General features: G+C 44.1%; 1 protein-coding gene across 3 annotated transcripts in view; it reads left to right on the top strand.

Annotated features, from left to right (window-relative positions):
* MED12L (mediator complex subunit 12L) overlaps nt 1–16,542 on the top strand; it is a 361,400-nt gene that overhangs the window by 46,633 nt on the left and 298,225 nt on the right. The window lies entirely within an intron of this gene.

The following is a 16,542-nucleotide window of genomic DNA, read 5'->3' as shown; positions in this document are numbered from 1 at the left end:
TCGTTTGCTCCACTGAGGCTTCTGCTCGAGGGTCATTTCCTGAGGAGGTTTTTCCTGGGACACCCAGATAAATAGCATCCTCTCTTTTTCTCACCTTCCTGCAGTTACGTTCTCACGGGTGGTTGTTTTATTCACAGCGTGTTTCTCTGTCTGAAACTGTCTTTTAAGATTTTGTGTCTGTCATCCGCTCACATCCGTGTGCACGTGTGTGCACACACACGCTCTGGTGGGCATTTGTTGAATGAACTGAAGAGAAGCGGTTTTCAGTTAGTTTCCACTCTTTGAGTGACTAGACAGTGACTCCTTGAGGCAGTGCTAAAACATGCTTTATAAAAGATCTGATGCCACATTAGAAATGTGCACAGAGGATGATACATAAAGACTCCATTGAGAGATTAGGTTTACAAAGAATTCTTAGTGAAATGGAAATGTGCTTATGGTTTCATAAGACAGACACCCCACTCCCACCCCAATTGCAAAGCTCTGAGGAGCAGCAGGAATGGAAAGGACAGATGTCTTCCGATGTCAGGCAGCAGCCCAGATGAGTGAGTTAGGGTGTGATGTGTTTGGAGAGGTTGAGGGAGCCTTGGTGAACTGAAGAGTAAAGATACTCTAAAAGCACGGAAATCTAGATTCAAAACAAAGCAAAAAAAATGGCCTAATTTCATGGAGTTTAGCATTATCTCATGTGTGTCAGAATAACCAGCAAAAATGAACTATGTCTAGAAAGCAAAACCAAACTGTGTTGTCTGTGTGTCAGTAGGTAAATATCAAGAAAACAATGGGAGGAAATAATTCACCAAGTTACCAGCAGTTGTCTCTGAGTGTTGTTTTCACGGTATTCTTTTATTCATTCTGTATCTAATTTTTTTCACTGGTGGGTTAGTCGCGAAGTTGTAGCCTGCCAGGCTCCTTTGTCCATGGGATTTTCCAGGCAAGAATACTGGAGTGCGTTGCCCATTCCTTCTCCAGGGTATCTTCCGGACTCAGGAATTGAACCTGGGTCTCCTGCACTGCAGGCGGGTTCCTGCACTGACTGAGCTACGAGACAAGCCCTCCTTTTTTTTTTTTTATTAGCTTATTATTTTACTGGGGGAAACTGAAGAAATGCCTCCCCTTTCTTTAATTACTAGAATAGTACCTTCCATTGCAGCATTTTCAAATGGTGCTGAAGTAGATACAGTGCAGTGTTTGTTTCTTTTCACATTTTCCATGTTTTCTTGAGCTTTTCTTCATTCAGACACACACATGTATGTGCAGTTCTTTCTACTTCTCTACCCTTTCTCTCTCATATGTGTCTCTGCATGTATCTGTTGCATTTGCTAATACTTCTCCCCACAGCTTGGGTATCTAGTTGCTTACTAGTCACTTCTATTTTGATGACTAGCATCTAAAACCTGATGTGTATCAAGTGAAAGTCTTAATTTCCTTCCATGCCTAAACTTACTCCTTCTGCCGACTTCTCCTCAGTAATGTTGTACATAGTCACCGGGTGGATAGGGTAAAAGACATAGTCCTTCTGGGCTTTTCTCTTTCAGAACTCGACATTCACTCCCTCCGCAATCCTGTTTACTTTTAAAATACAGCCAGAGTCCAACTATGTATTCCTCTTTCCACTGCTTCTACCCTGGCCCAAAGCACCCCCACTCCCCAACCCACCCCCATGCCTGCCCTGTTTCTTGCAGGGCCTGTAGCTGATCCTGTTTTTGTTCTTGCTCCTCTAATGACAATTTTCTACTTGTAGCCAGAGTGGCCCTGCTAGGACATAAATCATGGCCTACACCTGTGCTCAGCGTCCTCTCATGGCCGCCTGTCTCTCTCAGCCTCGGTCAGCAGCAGCAGCAGCCGCCTGTGTGCAAGCCGTGGCCTCAGGCATTGACCTGTGGGTGCCGCTCTCCCTCCCATCCTCCGTTGTCCCCCGGGCCTGCTCCATCCCCCTACTCCCGGCTTAGCTCAGAGGGCACTTCTGAGAAGCCTTCTCAGACCACCGCAGTCAGAATGTCATCTTCCTGTCACTTTGTTTGTCCTGCTTCATTTTTCTTCATAGCTCTTGTTATATTCTAATTAATTGATCACCTCCTACTTCTGACTCTGAACTGTACTGTTCCTTCCTGAGATATTTTGTCAGATATGTTCTATGCTTGGTATCTTAGGGCAGTACCTGGCACACAGAAGATGCTCAGCAGTGCTTAAGAATAATAAATGAATAATTAGGCTTTGAGCGTGTGTGTGTGTGTGTGTGTGTGGTGGTGGCAGCTGGGGAGGGGCGGGTAGGTAGTGCATACATGCTTTTTTTTTTTTTTTTTTCTTGTTTGCCCCAATTTGTAATTCTTGAAATTTTCAGCATCACTGGCTATAACGGAGAGACTCCTCTGCCATTCCTTAGATGCTCTTCATATTTTTTGATAACTTGTTCCTGTTCATGTTTTCCTGATTTTAACTGTCAAAATCACAGAAAGGCAAAAATACCAAAACCAAAAAAAAACAACCACAAACCAAAAAAAACAAAAAGGTTTTGGAGGAATGATTCAGATGAAATGTAAAACAATTTTAGGATAAATTAAAATCTGATAGACTCTCATCTTTTATGAAGAATGTTTTTAGGGGCCCCAGATATAAATGTATCACCTGGATGTGTGGTTTCTTCTGCCAAATGGAGGAATGTCTGGCTCCAGTGTCTAGCTCAGAACATCAAGGACTTCTTGTTGGATTCGTTAGCTTTTTGAAAATTTATTTATTTATTTGGCTGCACCAGGTCTTCATTGGGTGCTTTAGTTGTGGCACATGAACTCTTAGCTGTGGCATGTGGGATCTTAGTTCCCTGACCAGAGATTGAACCCTGGCCCCTTGCTTTGTTGCTTAGGGCTTCCCTGGTGGCTCAGAGGTTAAAGCATCTGCCTGAAATGCGGGAGACCTGGGTTCGATCCCTGAGTCGGGAAGATCCCCTGGAGAAATGGCAACCCACTCCAGAACTCTTGCCTAGAGAATCCCATGGACAGAGGAGCCTGGTGGGCTACAGTCCATGGGGTCGCAAAGAGTTGGACATGACTGAGCAACTTCACTTTGCTTTGGAGTTTGGAGTCTTAGCCACTGAACCACTAAAGAAGCCCCAGATTCGTTACTTTTACTATTAATATCCTTACGAACGTAACCAGTTGGTTTGGGGTGGGGATTACTTTCTAAAGCGCACCCCCCCCCACCCCCGCCAAAATTTCTTTTGTTTGCACAACCACAACAGATAGTTGCCTCGGTTCACCTTTCACCCACTAGCTGGGTTTTCTCATTTTTCTTAAACCACATAACACACACGATTCTGTTTTTCAGTTCAGTTTATTTACAAAGCATTGCATTTTTTTTTTATTATTTATGTGTACTAAAAAGTGTGAATGTTACATCTGTGAAAGTTGCCCACTGTCCTTTTCTCATGGTAGAGTATTGATCTTAAAAATAAGCATTTAAGGCTAAAAGTATTTTAAAAATGCATGAATTTTAGGAGTTCACCCCAAACCTCTTAGGTCCAACATCTCAGAAAGAGCTTTTGGCTGTAGTCATCCTGGCTCTGCTGCTCTGTGGCTGGGTGACTGAAAGTAAAGTCCTTAGTCTCTTCAGCTGTGGGTCCCCTCCACCCTGATCCAGTCCACATAGCCTTTAATGGTCATGCTCTTCAGCCTTTCTTTTTTGTGACCTTAACATGTTTGAAGGCGATAGGCCAATTATTTGTCGGAAGTCCCCTGATTTGTATTTGTCCAGTTACTCGTGATCAGATTCATGGTATGCACATTTGGTGGGAACACCTCAGAGGCAATGCTGTGAGTGTCTCAGTTCCTCCCAGCACATTGTCCTGGGACCAGTGGTGATAACCTTGAGATGGTGTCTCCCAGATTTCTCCCCTGAAAACTTGCTATCTTATCCTTTGTAATCAAGAAGTGATTTGGGTAAATATCCGATTGCTCTTTCTTTATTCTTACCTGTGTTTTAAGTAGTGTACTATTTATACTACACTGTATGATAAGAGCACACAGGTTCAAATATCTGATCTTGATTTGCCACCCCTCTGTTGCACCTGGTACCCCTCACTTTCCACTTTGTCTTCAGCACCTTCTTCAGCTTCTATAAGCAAATGACACAGTGTATTTGGAAGCATTTGGCTGTGTAGACATAGCCATAATGTAGCAACTTTCACACTCCAAGCAAGCTGTACAGCCAAGCAAGTGTACACACATATATATATGTGTTGAGTTGGATTAAATTGCATACACTTCAGAAGATTAACTTGCAGTAATAGTGTCTGTGTTCTGGCTGTGATGGTGAAAAGAACCGTTCAGCACATTTGGGGCAAGATTGACTGTCAAGTGTCACCCTTTTCTGGCATTGGTTTTATGGCTTCTGTTGTCTTGATGATCGTTCGTCGGATTTGTAAAGTGTTTTCGGTAGAAATGGCCTTTATTCCTTTGTAATAGAAACATATGTTTTATTTTCAGTTCCTACATTCAGCGCTGGAACAGAGCTATAAAGCACTGCTGTTTGATTTTATTGAAGAGAGTTTTTCCTAAAGTTAAGTGGGCTAACAGCAACAAGGGAGCAGACCTGTGTGTAAATTCTTTAAATGTAGCAATGCAGAAATCTTCACTGTCATTATGCAGAGTTACAGATCTCAGATGTAGATGAAGTGAGTTTCTACCCCGGGGAGACTGCAGAGGGCAAAGGGGTATCCAGTGTAGTTTGTACCCGAAAGTGACAGGGAGTGAGAGGGGCCTTGGGTTTCTGGGTGAGGTTTCATGTGTAATTTCAAGGGGGTCAAAGGTTGTGTCATGGACATGAGGCCCTTTTTTTGGGGAAACAGGTTAGAAGAAGATTAAAATGCTTCATGGTTAAAACTGCATTTAGGACAAATCCTAACATCAGAGTGTATATGCGTGCTAAGTCACTTCACGTCCAACTCTTTGGGACCCCATGGATCCCACCAGGCATTTCTGTCCATGGGATTTTCCAGGCAAGAATACTGGAGTGGGTTGCTATACCCTCCTCCAGGGGATCTTCCCAGTCCAGGGCTTGAGCTTGAATCTCTTATGTCACCTGCATTAACAGGCGGGTTCTTTACACTAGCACCACATGGGACCAAGATTTTAAAATAGAAGTGATTTAGGTAAGCTTGGGAGAAGAAACTAGTTCTCCTTCTTTATAAGACCTGAAAAAAAGATTACAGGTGGATATGATGTTTAGAAAATGCTGTCCCATAGATATTAGTGTTAACAGACTTGAGGGAAAACACCAGGCATGACACATATTTGATTTTAAATATGTTTTAGAATTGAATGGAGTTTTGTTTTTAAATATTTTAAATATTTTGAGTTCACCAGAGAAAAGCATTTAAAATGGGATAGCTAATACATAAAAATAAAAAAGTGAAACTTTACAGTTATGTAATTAAAATCTTTGAACAGATTGGGAAATGTGACTTTACAGTAAATAACACAGAACCTTCTCTGTTTATGTGCAGGAATTTCCCCTGCTATAAGGAGCAGTCTTATTGTTGCTGAGTTAATGGTTATGAATTCATCGTATACATCTAGTATTTACTATCATTATTGCTATTAACTGTTAACAGCATCTCTTTTTTCCCCCTATTTTGAACTTTTTATTTTGTATTGGGGTATAGCCAATTAACAGTGTTGTGGTAGTTTTAGGTGAATAGCAGAGGGACGCAGCCGTACATATACATGTATCCATTCTCCCCTAAACTGCCCCTCCCATCCTGGCTGTCACAGAACGCTGAGCAGAGTTTGCTGTGCTATACATGCAGTAGGTCCTTATTGGTTATCCATTTTAAATACACCAGCATGTGCATGTCCTTCCCAAACTCCCTAACTATTCCTTCTCCCATCCTTCCCCCTGGTACCCAAAAGTTTGCTCTCTCAGTCTGTTTCTGTAACAGCATCTCTGGAGAGATTATGGAACTGCTCTCAATCCTGTGTTAAGTGGGACTTTGGTGTTCCCGACGTGTGCTGGGAGAATGAACTTTCCAGCCTTGGGATTGCTCCCCATCTTGCTGTCAGGCCCCAGGACGGTATTTCCTGTCGTGTGAGAACAGTCGGTCCTCCATGGGGTAGCTAGAGTGGCTGTGATGCAGTCTTCCCGGTTTCTTAGCGAACATTGCTCAGGCTCTATGTTTCCTCTGTCCCAGCTCTCACTTATTATTCCGGAGCCCTGTGAGAGAGGTGCTTTACCCCCAGCTCACAGAGGAGTACCCCGATGTGTCACGTGCACGCAGCCCCTCAACACACGTGTCCTAACTCTGCTCTGAGGCTTCTGCTGGGCACTGTGCCTGGCCAGTGGGGACGGAGGGGAGAGTGTGGTTCCTGCACCCTCGGTGTTTACAGCAGAGGGAGGGGGCACATGGCCAAACAGTCCAGACAGTGGAGGAAGGAAAGGAAACAGTGACGCGAATAAAATGCAGAGGGAGTCCCAGAGGACTTGGGAAGCCCAGGGATGTCACAGGGGAAGTGACATTTGAGTGCAGTTTTGGAAGAAGCGGGATTTTTGGGGGTGGGGGGTGGTGGGGAGGTAGGGTTGGGGGCTGTTGTGCAGAGAAGGGCATTTCTGGCCGAAGAATGAGATAAGCAGAGGAAGAGGTTTGACGTGGAACTGCCAGGGTTTATGTTCACCTGGCGTGTCGGTTACCCATGGGGCTGTGATGAAAGGCTGGTGTGTTTGCTGGAGTGGGGTGATGGGGAACCGTGGAAGGACTTTTCATTACTGTTACTGTTATAACCCTCTCTCTTGGCTTCTTGTCTGTAAATGGGCGTAACTGATAGCATCTTCTGGATGAACTGAGTCAGTACTTGCATTTAGAACAGTGTCCACCACATAGTGAGTGGCCGGTGAATATAGACTGTAACTAGTCTGCACTAGGACCACAGTTATTACTAGGCAGTCTCTATTAATTATTTTATATATTGTCCTGGGAACATTACAGACATGATTTGTAATCATCGTAACACGCTTGCGATGTAGATTTTATTATTTTGTTCTGCGTATGAGGGAGCCGAGCCTCAGAAGTTAAGTAACGTGCTGGCACAGACAGAGTGGACCTACTAGAAAATGTTTGCTCTTTCCTCCCCACTGTGGCCTGATGGTTGCTGGGTGCAGGAGGAATTGTGTGGATGTTGCAGGTCTGGGCCCCAGGGGGGCTAAGTGTTGTTAAGGAGAAAGGTAGGGAGACCCCAGGCTGCAGGACTCAGTGGCTGTGGTCAGCATCAGAGGAACCAGAACTCCGTTGTTCCCATGAATGCCACTGGGAGCAGGCAGAGTAGAATGTTTAGCCCAGGGAGCTCAAGAAGTGACAGATAGATGAAATTGCTTGCAAGATGGGCAGCTCTAATTCTGGCTAAGAAATGTTGGGTGTTCAATATGGTGAAAAGTGACAAGATGTATCATGGACATGAGGCCCTTTTTTGGGGGAAGCAGATTAGAAGAAGATTAAAATTTTTCGTGGTTAAACTGCCCATGGAACTGCTCTGTTTACCCCAGTCATTTCCTCTGTACCCCTGAGGTTTTGTTGGGTTGGGCGTTTGGGTTGGATGAGAAACTTCTCTTGGTTGACTGTACTCTTGGAACCACTATCCTTATCATCTCCCCAAAACAGAGAAGAAACAGCTCCCCTTCTTGCTCAGTGGGTAATTAATTTGTGACATATTCACTGAGCCATTTGGACTGCAAAAATAAGCCCTGCTAAACACATAATTGACAGTCTGGTTTCTTATCTAAGCCAACCAGCTTACTTTCAGTTCGGGTCCTTGAAGATGGTGTATACTTTTTCTGATTCCAGGGACAAGCTTTGAGTTTCAAGATTGCCTCCACATTGTCACGTGTGGCTTTTCTTTTATTTGTCATTAAGGAGGTATCCACCTTGTTTACTATGAAAATAACCCTAAAGCTTGGACAGATGTGCCTGTATAAGCATAATTTAAACTCATACTTTACCTAGGCATGAAAGATAGGTTTTAATCGGTGCTGTAACTCTGGCTGTCTGTTGAAAGCCACTCTCCAGTAGAAGGAACAGGACCTACGGGTACAGCTTTAGCACCTGAAACCTTCCCATTCGTCAGTAATTTTTCACCTGGAAGTTTAGCATCCATTGATGAATCAAGTTCGAAAGCATCATTTCGTTGGGAATGGCTAGATATTGCCATTCTTCTGTAAGAGTGGGCTATCCCTCACCACCTGTGATAAATCATAATTCTTTTTTGAAAAGGCAGAGTAAATCCTAAATTCTTTTCCTATGATTATCACTTCTCAGAGTAAGAATTGTTGCAATTGCATGTTTAGCTTTTCAATAAATGAGTTTTTCTAATTTTTTTTCTGATTTAAAAAAATTATATTTGGTCATTTTTATGGAGTTACTGATATTTATTCATTCAGCATTTTACAACCAGTTACACTTGTTCATTTTAGTGTTTAGTCCAGAGGTGACCAGTAGAAGATGCTTCGGGCTCTTTTGTATCCTTTGACATGACACCATTTGACTTTGATCACCTCCTTTTTGGGCACAGAAAGTCTCCCAGGCTCATCTTCTACTTTTTTCTGCCTCAGGTCTGCAATCAGCCATTTCTGTATGGAACCCTGCTTCTTTCTAGTGGGGAATGGTGTTTAGAAAGCCAGATCTGAATGCTGAAGAGATCATTGCTATGAGGTGTGCAATGGCATCTAAGCCGTGTCAGTGGGTGGATCAGTTCAGTTCTGTCACTCAGTCGTGTCTGACTCTTTGCGACCCCATGAATTGCAGCACGTCAGGCCTCCCTGTCCATCACCAACTCCCGGAGTTCACCCAAACTCATGTCCATCGATGGATACATACATATCTGTGTGTGTGTGTGCACACGCGCGCACACACAAACGTGCTGTGCATGCACATGGGAGTTTTTATTTCTATTTCCAATTTATCTCTAATGTTTCCCTTTAGCATTAAAGATTATTATTGACTTCACATTGATATCATATCTGTTACATGGACAATGAAATGATTTTTAGTAACAAGGACCTGGTTACTTATTTGGTTTTCCTGCTGTAAACATATACTAGCTTCAGAATTGAAATCTATTTGATGGGAGAAAGGAAATATGTGAGTACATAACATCTTGGTGGGAGGTGAAGGAGAGCTTACTATTCCACCATCTTCTGTAGAAGGAAGCCAATAGACAATGCTTAAAATCAGGAAGTACAACAGCAAGTATGTTATTTAGAGATAAAATGGTAAACAAAAGAAGCACAATGAATAAAAGAGTTGAAAATAACTGCTTTTGGAGAATGGAAAATGGAGTTTATGGACTGTAGGCTGCTGTTTTTCACAACGTCATATACAGCTATTGGACTTTAAGACATGTGCAGGTGTAACTTTGATATGTTAATAAATAAAAAGTCAGCCAAGCCTAATCTCAGTCTCAAATTATTACTCTCTGTTTTTGGATTGTTAATGCCTTTTCTGGAAGATATCTTGCTGTAAAAAACAGTGTTTTGTGCGAAAGATTTGAAGGGAGCTCAGGTAATGTATTATAGTTTTAGGTCTCCTTAAATGATATTTCAAGAGCTTACTTTTCATTCTGCCAGCTACTTTCTGCTTAAGACTGAAACAAAAATTGGAAGAATTTTGTGTTTTTCTAGGTGTGTAGCTGTTCAGTTAATTGGCTATGTAAGATTTACAGAGACTTAAAAGTTGTGGTAAAAAACACATCAAATTTATCATCTTAACCATTTTCTGTGTATAGTACAGTTGTCTTTACCTGTCTGCAAGATGTTGGGCAGCTGGTCTCCAGAACTTTTTATCTTGCAAAATTGAAGCTCTATACTCATTAAATAAACTCCTCCTTCCCCTCTCTCCCTCCCCTAACCTCTGTCAAGCGCCATTGTACTTTCCTGATTTATATCTTTAAAAGTTTATAACCTTTAAAAGTTCTCATCAAGTTTAATATGCTGCAGTGTAACTCTGCATTCCACATTGCTACCCTATGGAAACATATTTCAGCTTTTTCTAAAGTAAAAATGTTATAGCCTGTTCCATGTTGAAATGCTGGTATGTGGTAGTGGTGGTTATTGTTGGGTGTGTTTGTATTTATGATCAGTTAAATTTTTGGTGAAGTCAGAGGTAATGTCTGCTCATGATTGCTTCTGAATTTCTCAGGAAAATGTTTTCAGAGAGCTTGTTATATTTCACTTGAGGAAAGAGTGATCTATTATTATTTTTTTTAAGGTATATTAAGATTCTCTGCATTGGAATAGATGTTGTGAAGAATTTTAACCAAAAGGAGGCTGTGCTATTTGCCTTCAAAGGGGCTGCCTTAAAGGATTTTTGTGGAAACAAGATGCATACCCAGAACACACAGCCATAGTCAGAACATAATTACCTGTAATCCTATAAGAAGTGATGGGAGACTGGAAAAATTAGGAGAGGTTTTCTGAGAGAATTAAGTATGAGCTGGGCCCTGAAGAAATCTAGCCTTTAAGTAAAAATTGGGAAATTTTTGTTTTGATTTTGCGTTTTAAAAAAGTATTTCTTGACCTTAAATTATCTAATAATCTTCCTCTCTGGTAACCCGAGAGCAGATGAGGTATGTTTATAGTTCTGTTATGTGTACTGTATTTGCTTTGGTCTTTACCACTGCTGCTTCTGGTCTTGTTGCTTTGGGTGAATCACTTGGTCTTGAATTTCCTGTTCAGAACCCATTGCCACTCAACACTTTCTCTGTTTTTTAGTCACTTTTAATACTGACTCCTGGTCAAATTAATCTTCTATAATAAAATACTGAGCAGCATCTCAATTTAATGAAAATTTAGTTCTTTGCTCTTTATGAATTATTAGTACATACATGTGCGTCTACACTTGGAACATATACAGCAAAAGTATCTGTTTGTCAGGAGTTTTTGTAGTTTGCAGCCTGGTTTTGTATATCGTCATTTGGGCATGTCCTCACAGAATCCCTCTGAGGTAGCTGTGTGTCTCCATTTATTAAGTGGGTTGAGAAAAATCTGTGAAAAGTGGGAGAACAGAGAGTTGGATCCTGGGCTTTCATTTCTGGGTTTGTGTGCTTTACTGTTTCCAAGCTGCTCATATCAGAGGGGTGCTTTTGAGTTGGGAGCAGGGGAGTGATGTTGGGGAGACGTGTGAAAGGTGTTTTAAGAAGCTCAATATTCAGTGAGGTATTCGCTGGTTGTGCATCTTGTAGATCTGTTGCTTAAAGCGTAGGCAGGATTTTGAGGAAAGATATCTGATTGCATGACTTACAACTTTCTTTTGAAAGTAGATCATAGATACTCATGGTAGAAGACCATGTTAAAATACTCAGAACGTAGTCAAGTCTCACTTTCCTGTGTCCTCCTGTGGTCTCCCAGACCCCTCAGCGTGTGCTTCAGAAGGAACTGCTGTTACGTTTGTTTTGTATTGTCTGAAATGTGTTTTTATGTGTGTCTTTAGTGCATGTTTTTATGTTCATTTCAGAAAATTTGTGCTTGTTTCATGCTGTGCACAGAGAGCCTTGTTCTTGTAAGGGGCTCTACGCTACTAACTTTGTAATGACTTAGAGAAGCTGGATCTTTCCTTTTTGTAATTTGTACTGGAATGTTAATTCCTTGATGAATAGAAAGCTTTTTTTTTTTTTTTTTTAAATTAAAAAGATATACTCTGAGTTTCAGAGTCATTTTCAGACAAAGTGTGTATAATCTTCCAAATGAAATCTGCAATAAAATGGCTCTTAGGCCTGTTTCAATTCTCCATGATTTTGGAGTTGAGGAATATATATTGGGTTGGCCAAAAAGTTCATTTAGTTTTTTCTGTACACTGTTACAGACTAACTCAAATGAACTTTTTAGCCAACCCAATAGACTATAGGATAGAAAACACATTAAGGGTCCATAAATGGTCAGTTGGAACATCTTTGTGAGAGCAACATTGTTGTTGTTTAGTAGCTAAGTCTTATCTGACCCTTTGTGACACCATGGACTGAAGCCTGACAGGCTCCTCTGTCCATGGGCTTCTCCAGGCAAGAATACTGGCATGGGTTGCCATTCCCTTCTCCAGGGGATCTTCCTGACCCAGGGTTTGAACCTGAGTCTCCTGTGTGGCAGAGGGATTCTTTACCACTAAGCCAGCTGGGAAGCCCTGAGAGTAACATAGATGGAAATAAATGTATCCTACATCAGTCTTGGGTCTCCAGAAAAAAAGAACCCAAAGAAACCAGTGGTGCTGGAGCAGACGATTAAGGGGATGGGTCTGCACAGTCTGTGTAATCATTTTATATTTTAAAGCCTTTGCTGCGTGGCATGGTTGTCTGGAGATACGATGCCTGTAATATTTGTACTCACATTCCACTGAAAGATACTTACTTGTTCAGGATGACAAACTTGGCAGCCCCTGTGCTCAGGACGTAAGGCGTCAACACAGTGCTGCTCGTGCTGTGGGAACTTTTACTCAGAGCACAACTGACCATGGAATCAAATTTCGACACAAATGCAAAAAGGAAAGAAAAAAGAAAGGCAAATGTAGTTTGTTTTTGCGCTGCGAATGATGGGGGTTTTCTGCTGCCTCCTGAAGAGTGAGGGTGACTGTGTGTCTGATCGACTAACTGCAGCAGCTTTGGTGCGTCCAGTGGGGCCGCAGGGGACCTTCTGCCAGCCCTGCTCCTCTGTTCCTCCTCCGCACATGTCCTCAGGAGGGGCCCCCTTTTACTCAGGATTTCACAGAGGTATGTTCCTCTGTCTCCTCCTCGAATCTCTTCTTGCCATAGCTCTCCTCTCCTGGGGCCATGAAATCCTCAGCCCAGTCTCTTGACAGGGAACGTGGTGGGAGCTTGTCCTGAGGGGTTAATTAAACACACAGTTTAATATTTGGAGAAGGAACTTCCCTTTTATTCCGTGAGTGGAATATCTATCTCAGTGAGGCCAAGGCCATCACTCACTCAGGTATATTCAGAAGTCAGGAAAAATTTGAGGGACTTACCCTCTGATAACTACTGCTGCTGCTGCTGTAGCTTTAGTCGTGTCCGACTCTGTGCGACCCCATAGATGGCAGCCCACCAGGCTCCCCTGCCCCTGGGATTCTCCAGGCAAGAACACTGGAGTGGGTTGCCATTTCATTCTGCACTGATAACTGTAACATTAACTCAAACAACCACCTTGGGCACCCCACCCCCCGATCAGGGGCAGGAATTTCTTATGCGCCCCTCTGTCAGGAGGAATCCTCCAGGCTGTGCTGAGGTGAGAAGCTGGTGATGAGGTTGATGGGCCGGATAAGAGATTCTTGTTCCAGGGGCTAAAATTGGATTCTGTAGTTGCCAGGAGTCTTGGCTTTGTTGCATTGACAGGATTGAGAGAGAACAAGGACAACTGGAAAAAAAAATCCGTAAGAGTAGCAGTTAGCACTTGTCTGCATTGGCCTGGGAACAGCAATGGGAGACCTGATGGCGAGAAGGGAAAACTGAACAAGTGTCAAGTGCTGTCTCCGGTATCCACCGCCATCACCTGGCACCTCGAAGGCAGACGGACAGGCAGTTTCTCTGCGGCCTTGGGACTCCTTGCTCTCTCCCCACCAGCCCTTCTTTCTCCTTTCCCTGCCCGAGACTTTGCCACCCGTTTCCTTGGTTGGCCACTTGGTCTCTTTTTTACGCTGAAATCCTCCAGCATTAACTGTCAGTCTCACAGTGGTGCAGTTATTTCTACGTTGCCGTGTCAGGGCCCTTGTCTTTCGGGGGGTGTTGTCCCTCCCTCCTCACAGCGGCTCGTCGGGCCTTCACCTCTCTTCAGGCTCCCTCCCCTGCCCACACCCTTCTCTTGAACTTCAGAGAGGGGCAGACTCCCTCAGTTTCTCAGCCACCTGCTTGCTTCCACCCCATCGGACACCTGTACAGACCCACCCGCAGCAGCCAATCCTTACCTGTCTTCCTGTCTTGGCCAGAGAGTTCCTGCTTCCAGCCAAGTTTATCTCCTTCTCATCTTGGGGCTCCTGGCTGCCTGGTCCTGTCAGTTATGTAAGTTTGCTTCCTTTCGAACAACATGTCACAGTTGTAAGCATCTTCTATCCCACTCTATTCTCAAAATAACTGTACAGGCGAAGTCCACTTAACAGCCCTATTTTGTAGACACGTGACTGAGGCATGGGTGAGTGACTTGCCCAAGGCTCCGAACCTGCCAAGTGATTGGAGCCTGGACAAATCAGGCCACCTGACTCCTGAATCTGTGTTTTTTACCACCAGCTGAGTTAATCTACGCTGAAGGCTCAGGATAGGGCTGAGTGACTGCACTACCCATGTTTTAACTCTTCAGGGTAAACCTTTTTAAACCTGTGCCTGCTGGGTTCTTCTGTTGCATAATCTCATTGTTTAAAGCATTGAACCCGCATAAAGGTCCCTCATCCATGTCTTCACCCTGACCCTTCTGACCTGTTACCCACTTGCCCTGGACATGTTTTCCCATGAATATCTTTGACATCGCAAATTCAGGTATTCAAAACTGAACTTAGAACCGGGCAACTGAATAATATTGGTGGATTGTGTCCATGTTGATATCCTGGTTTTGATCTTGTCCTTTAGTTTTGCCGGATATTAACATTTGGGAAAAGTCAGGACTTCCCAGGTGGCACAGTGGTAAAGAACCCGCCTGCCAATGCAGGTGAGTCAAGAGATATGGGTTCAGTTCCTGGGTTGGTAAGATGCCCTGGAGTAGGAAATGGCTACCCACTCCAGTATTCTTGCCTAGAGAATTCCATGGACAGAGGAGCCTGGTGGGTTACAGTCCAGGGGGTCACAAAGAGCTGGACATGTCTGAGCATGAATACACACACACACACACACACACACACACACACACACAGGTAAAAGACATGGGATCTCTCTCTGTTATTTCTTAACAACTGCTTGTGACTCTGATTATCTCAAAGTTTAATTAGAACAAGATAATGGCTCCGCGCGAAGTCTGGGAGGCGGGGCTGGCGTGCGGGCCCTGGGGTTGCTCCGCTAGGATTGGCCTGTGGTCGGGAGGCGGGGCCTGCACGCGCCGCGGCTGCGGGCTACGATTGGCCTCGGTTCAGGGCCGGCTGCCGGCGTGCAGGCTAGGCTCGGGGCGCGAGGACCGAGCGGGGCGGTGGGTTCGCGAGCCAGGGGGAGGGGCCGGGGCGGTGGCGGCGGCGGCGGCGGCGGCGGCGGAGGAGGTGGTGGTGGTGGCGGCGGGGGCCGGTACTGGACCCGGCGGGATGAGCGAGGCGGAGGCGGCAGTGGTGGCGACAGCTGCCCCCGCATTAATTTTTTTTTAATAATAAAGAAATTAATAATAAAAAAAAAAGAACAAGATAATGAAAACAAACATTGAATTTAGCTCCCTCACCCTCCTCCCCTCTTGCCCTCTGTTCCACATCTCTTTCTTTGGCACCATGATCTGCTCAGCTATCCCACTGGCAAATCTTGAAGCTACCTGCCTCTTTTCTTCTCTACGCTTGGGCTCATCTGTGCTCAATCATGTCTGACCCTTTGCGACCCCATGGACTGTAGCCCACAAGGCTCCTCTGTCTATGGGATTTCCCAGGCAAGAATTCTGGAGTGGGTTGCCACTTCCTTCTCCAGGGGATAAACATGACCCAGGGATCAAACTTGGGTCTCCTGCCTCGGCAGGCAGAGTCCTTACCACTGTGCAGGAGACCCAGGTTTCTTCTCCGTTATCAGGTGATTACAGTCCTGTCCTCCTCTTTTTCTTGTTCCCTCCTCAGTCACCTGTCCACTGCACTCCACAGTCTCTTTTTTATTTGTCTCCCCTACAACTTCTGAGAATCTTAATTTACGTATCTAATTTCCTCATTCCTTTGCTTAAAATTCTTCAGTGTCTTTCGGTCATTTGTGGCAAAAGATAAGACTGTATAGCTTGTCCCTGCCTGGGGACAAGCAGGTTATAAATGCAGGTTTCTGGACCCCAGTCGAACCTTAAAGGGTAGAAATCTCTGTCAAGGCTAAATCTGTATGTTTAACCAACCAGCGCCCTCTGGTGATCCTTTTGTGCATTAGCATTTGAGTACCTCTGGCATGGGCCACCTGCTTCACCTCAGAGGTGATCCTTTCTCTCTCTGCCTTGCATCCTCTGCCAGGCTCCCTCTGCAGGACCTGCGAAATTACACACTGCTGTTTCTGCCCGTGGAACTCCTTCGTAACTTTCCTCAGAAGTTCAGTTGCTAAGTCGTGTCCGACTCTTTGTGACCCCATGGACTGTAGCATGTCAGTCTTCCCTGTCGTTCACTATCTCCTGGAGTTTGCTCAGACTTGTGATGTCCGTTGAGTTGATGTTATCTAATCATCTCATCCTCTGTCCTCAATCTTTTCCCGCATCAGGGTCTTTTCCAGTTGGTTGGCTCTTTGTATCAGGTGGCCAAAGTATTAGAGCTTCAGCTCCAGCATCAATCCTTCCAATGAATATTCAGGATTGATTTCCTTTAGGATTGACTGATCCTGTGCCCATGGAACTTTCCAGGCAAGAATACTAGAGTAGGGTGCCATTTCCTACTCTAGGGGATCG

Source organism: Bos mutus, chromosome 1, assembly GCF_027580195.1.
Source record: "Bos mutus isolate GX-2022 chromosome 1, NWIPB_WYAK_1.1, whole genome shotgun sequence".
In the NCBI taxonomy this organism is placed as follows: Eukaryota; Metazoa; Chordata; class Mammalia; order Artiodactyla; family Bovidae; genus Bos; species Bos mutus.
This window is presented reverse-complemented; position numbering and strand designations above follow the sequence as displayed.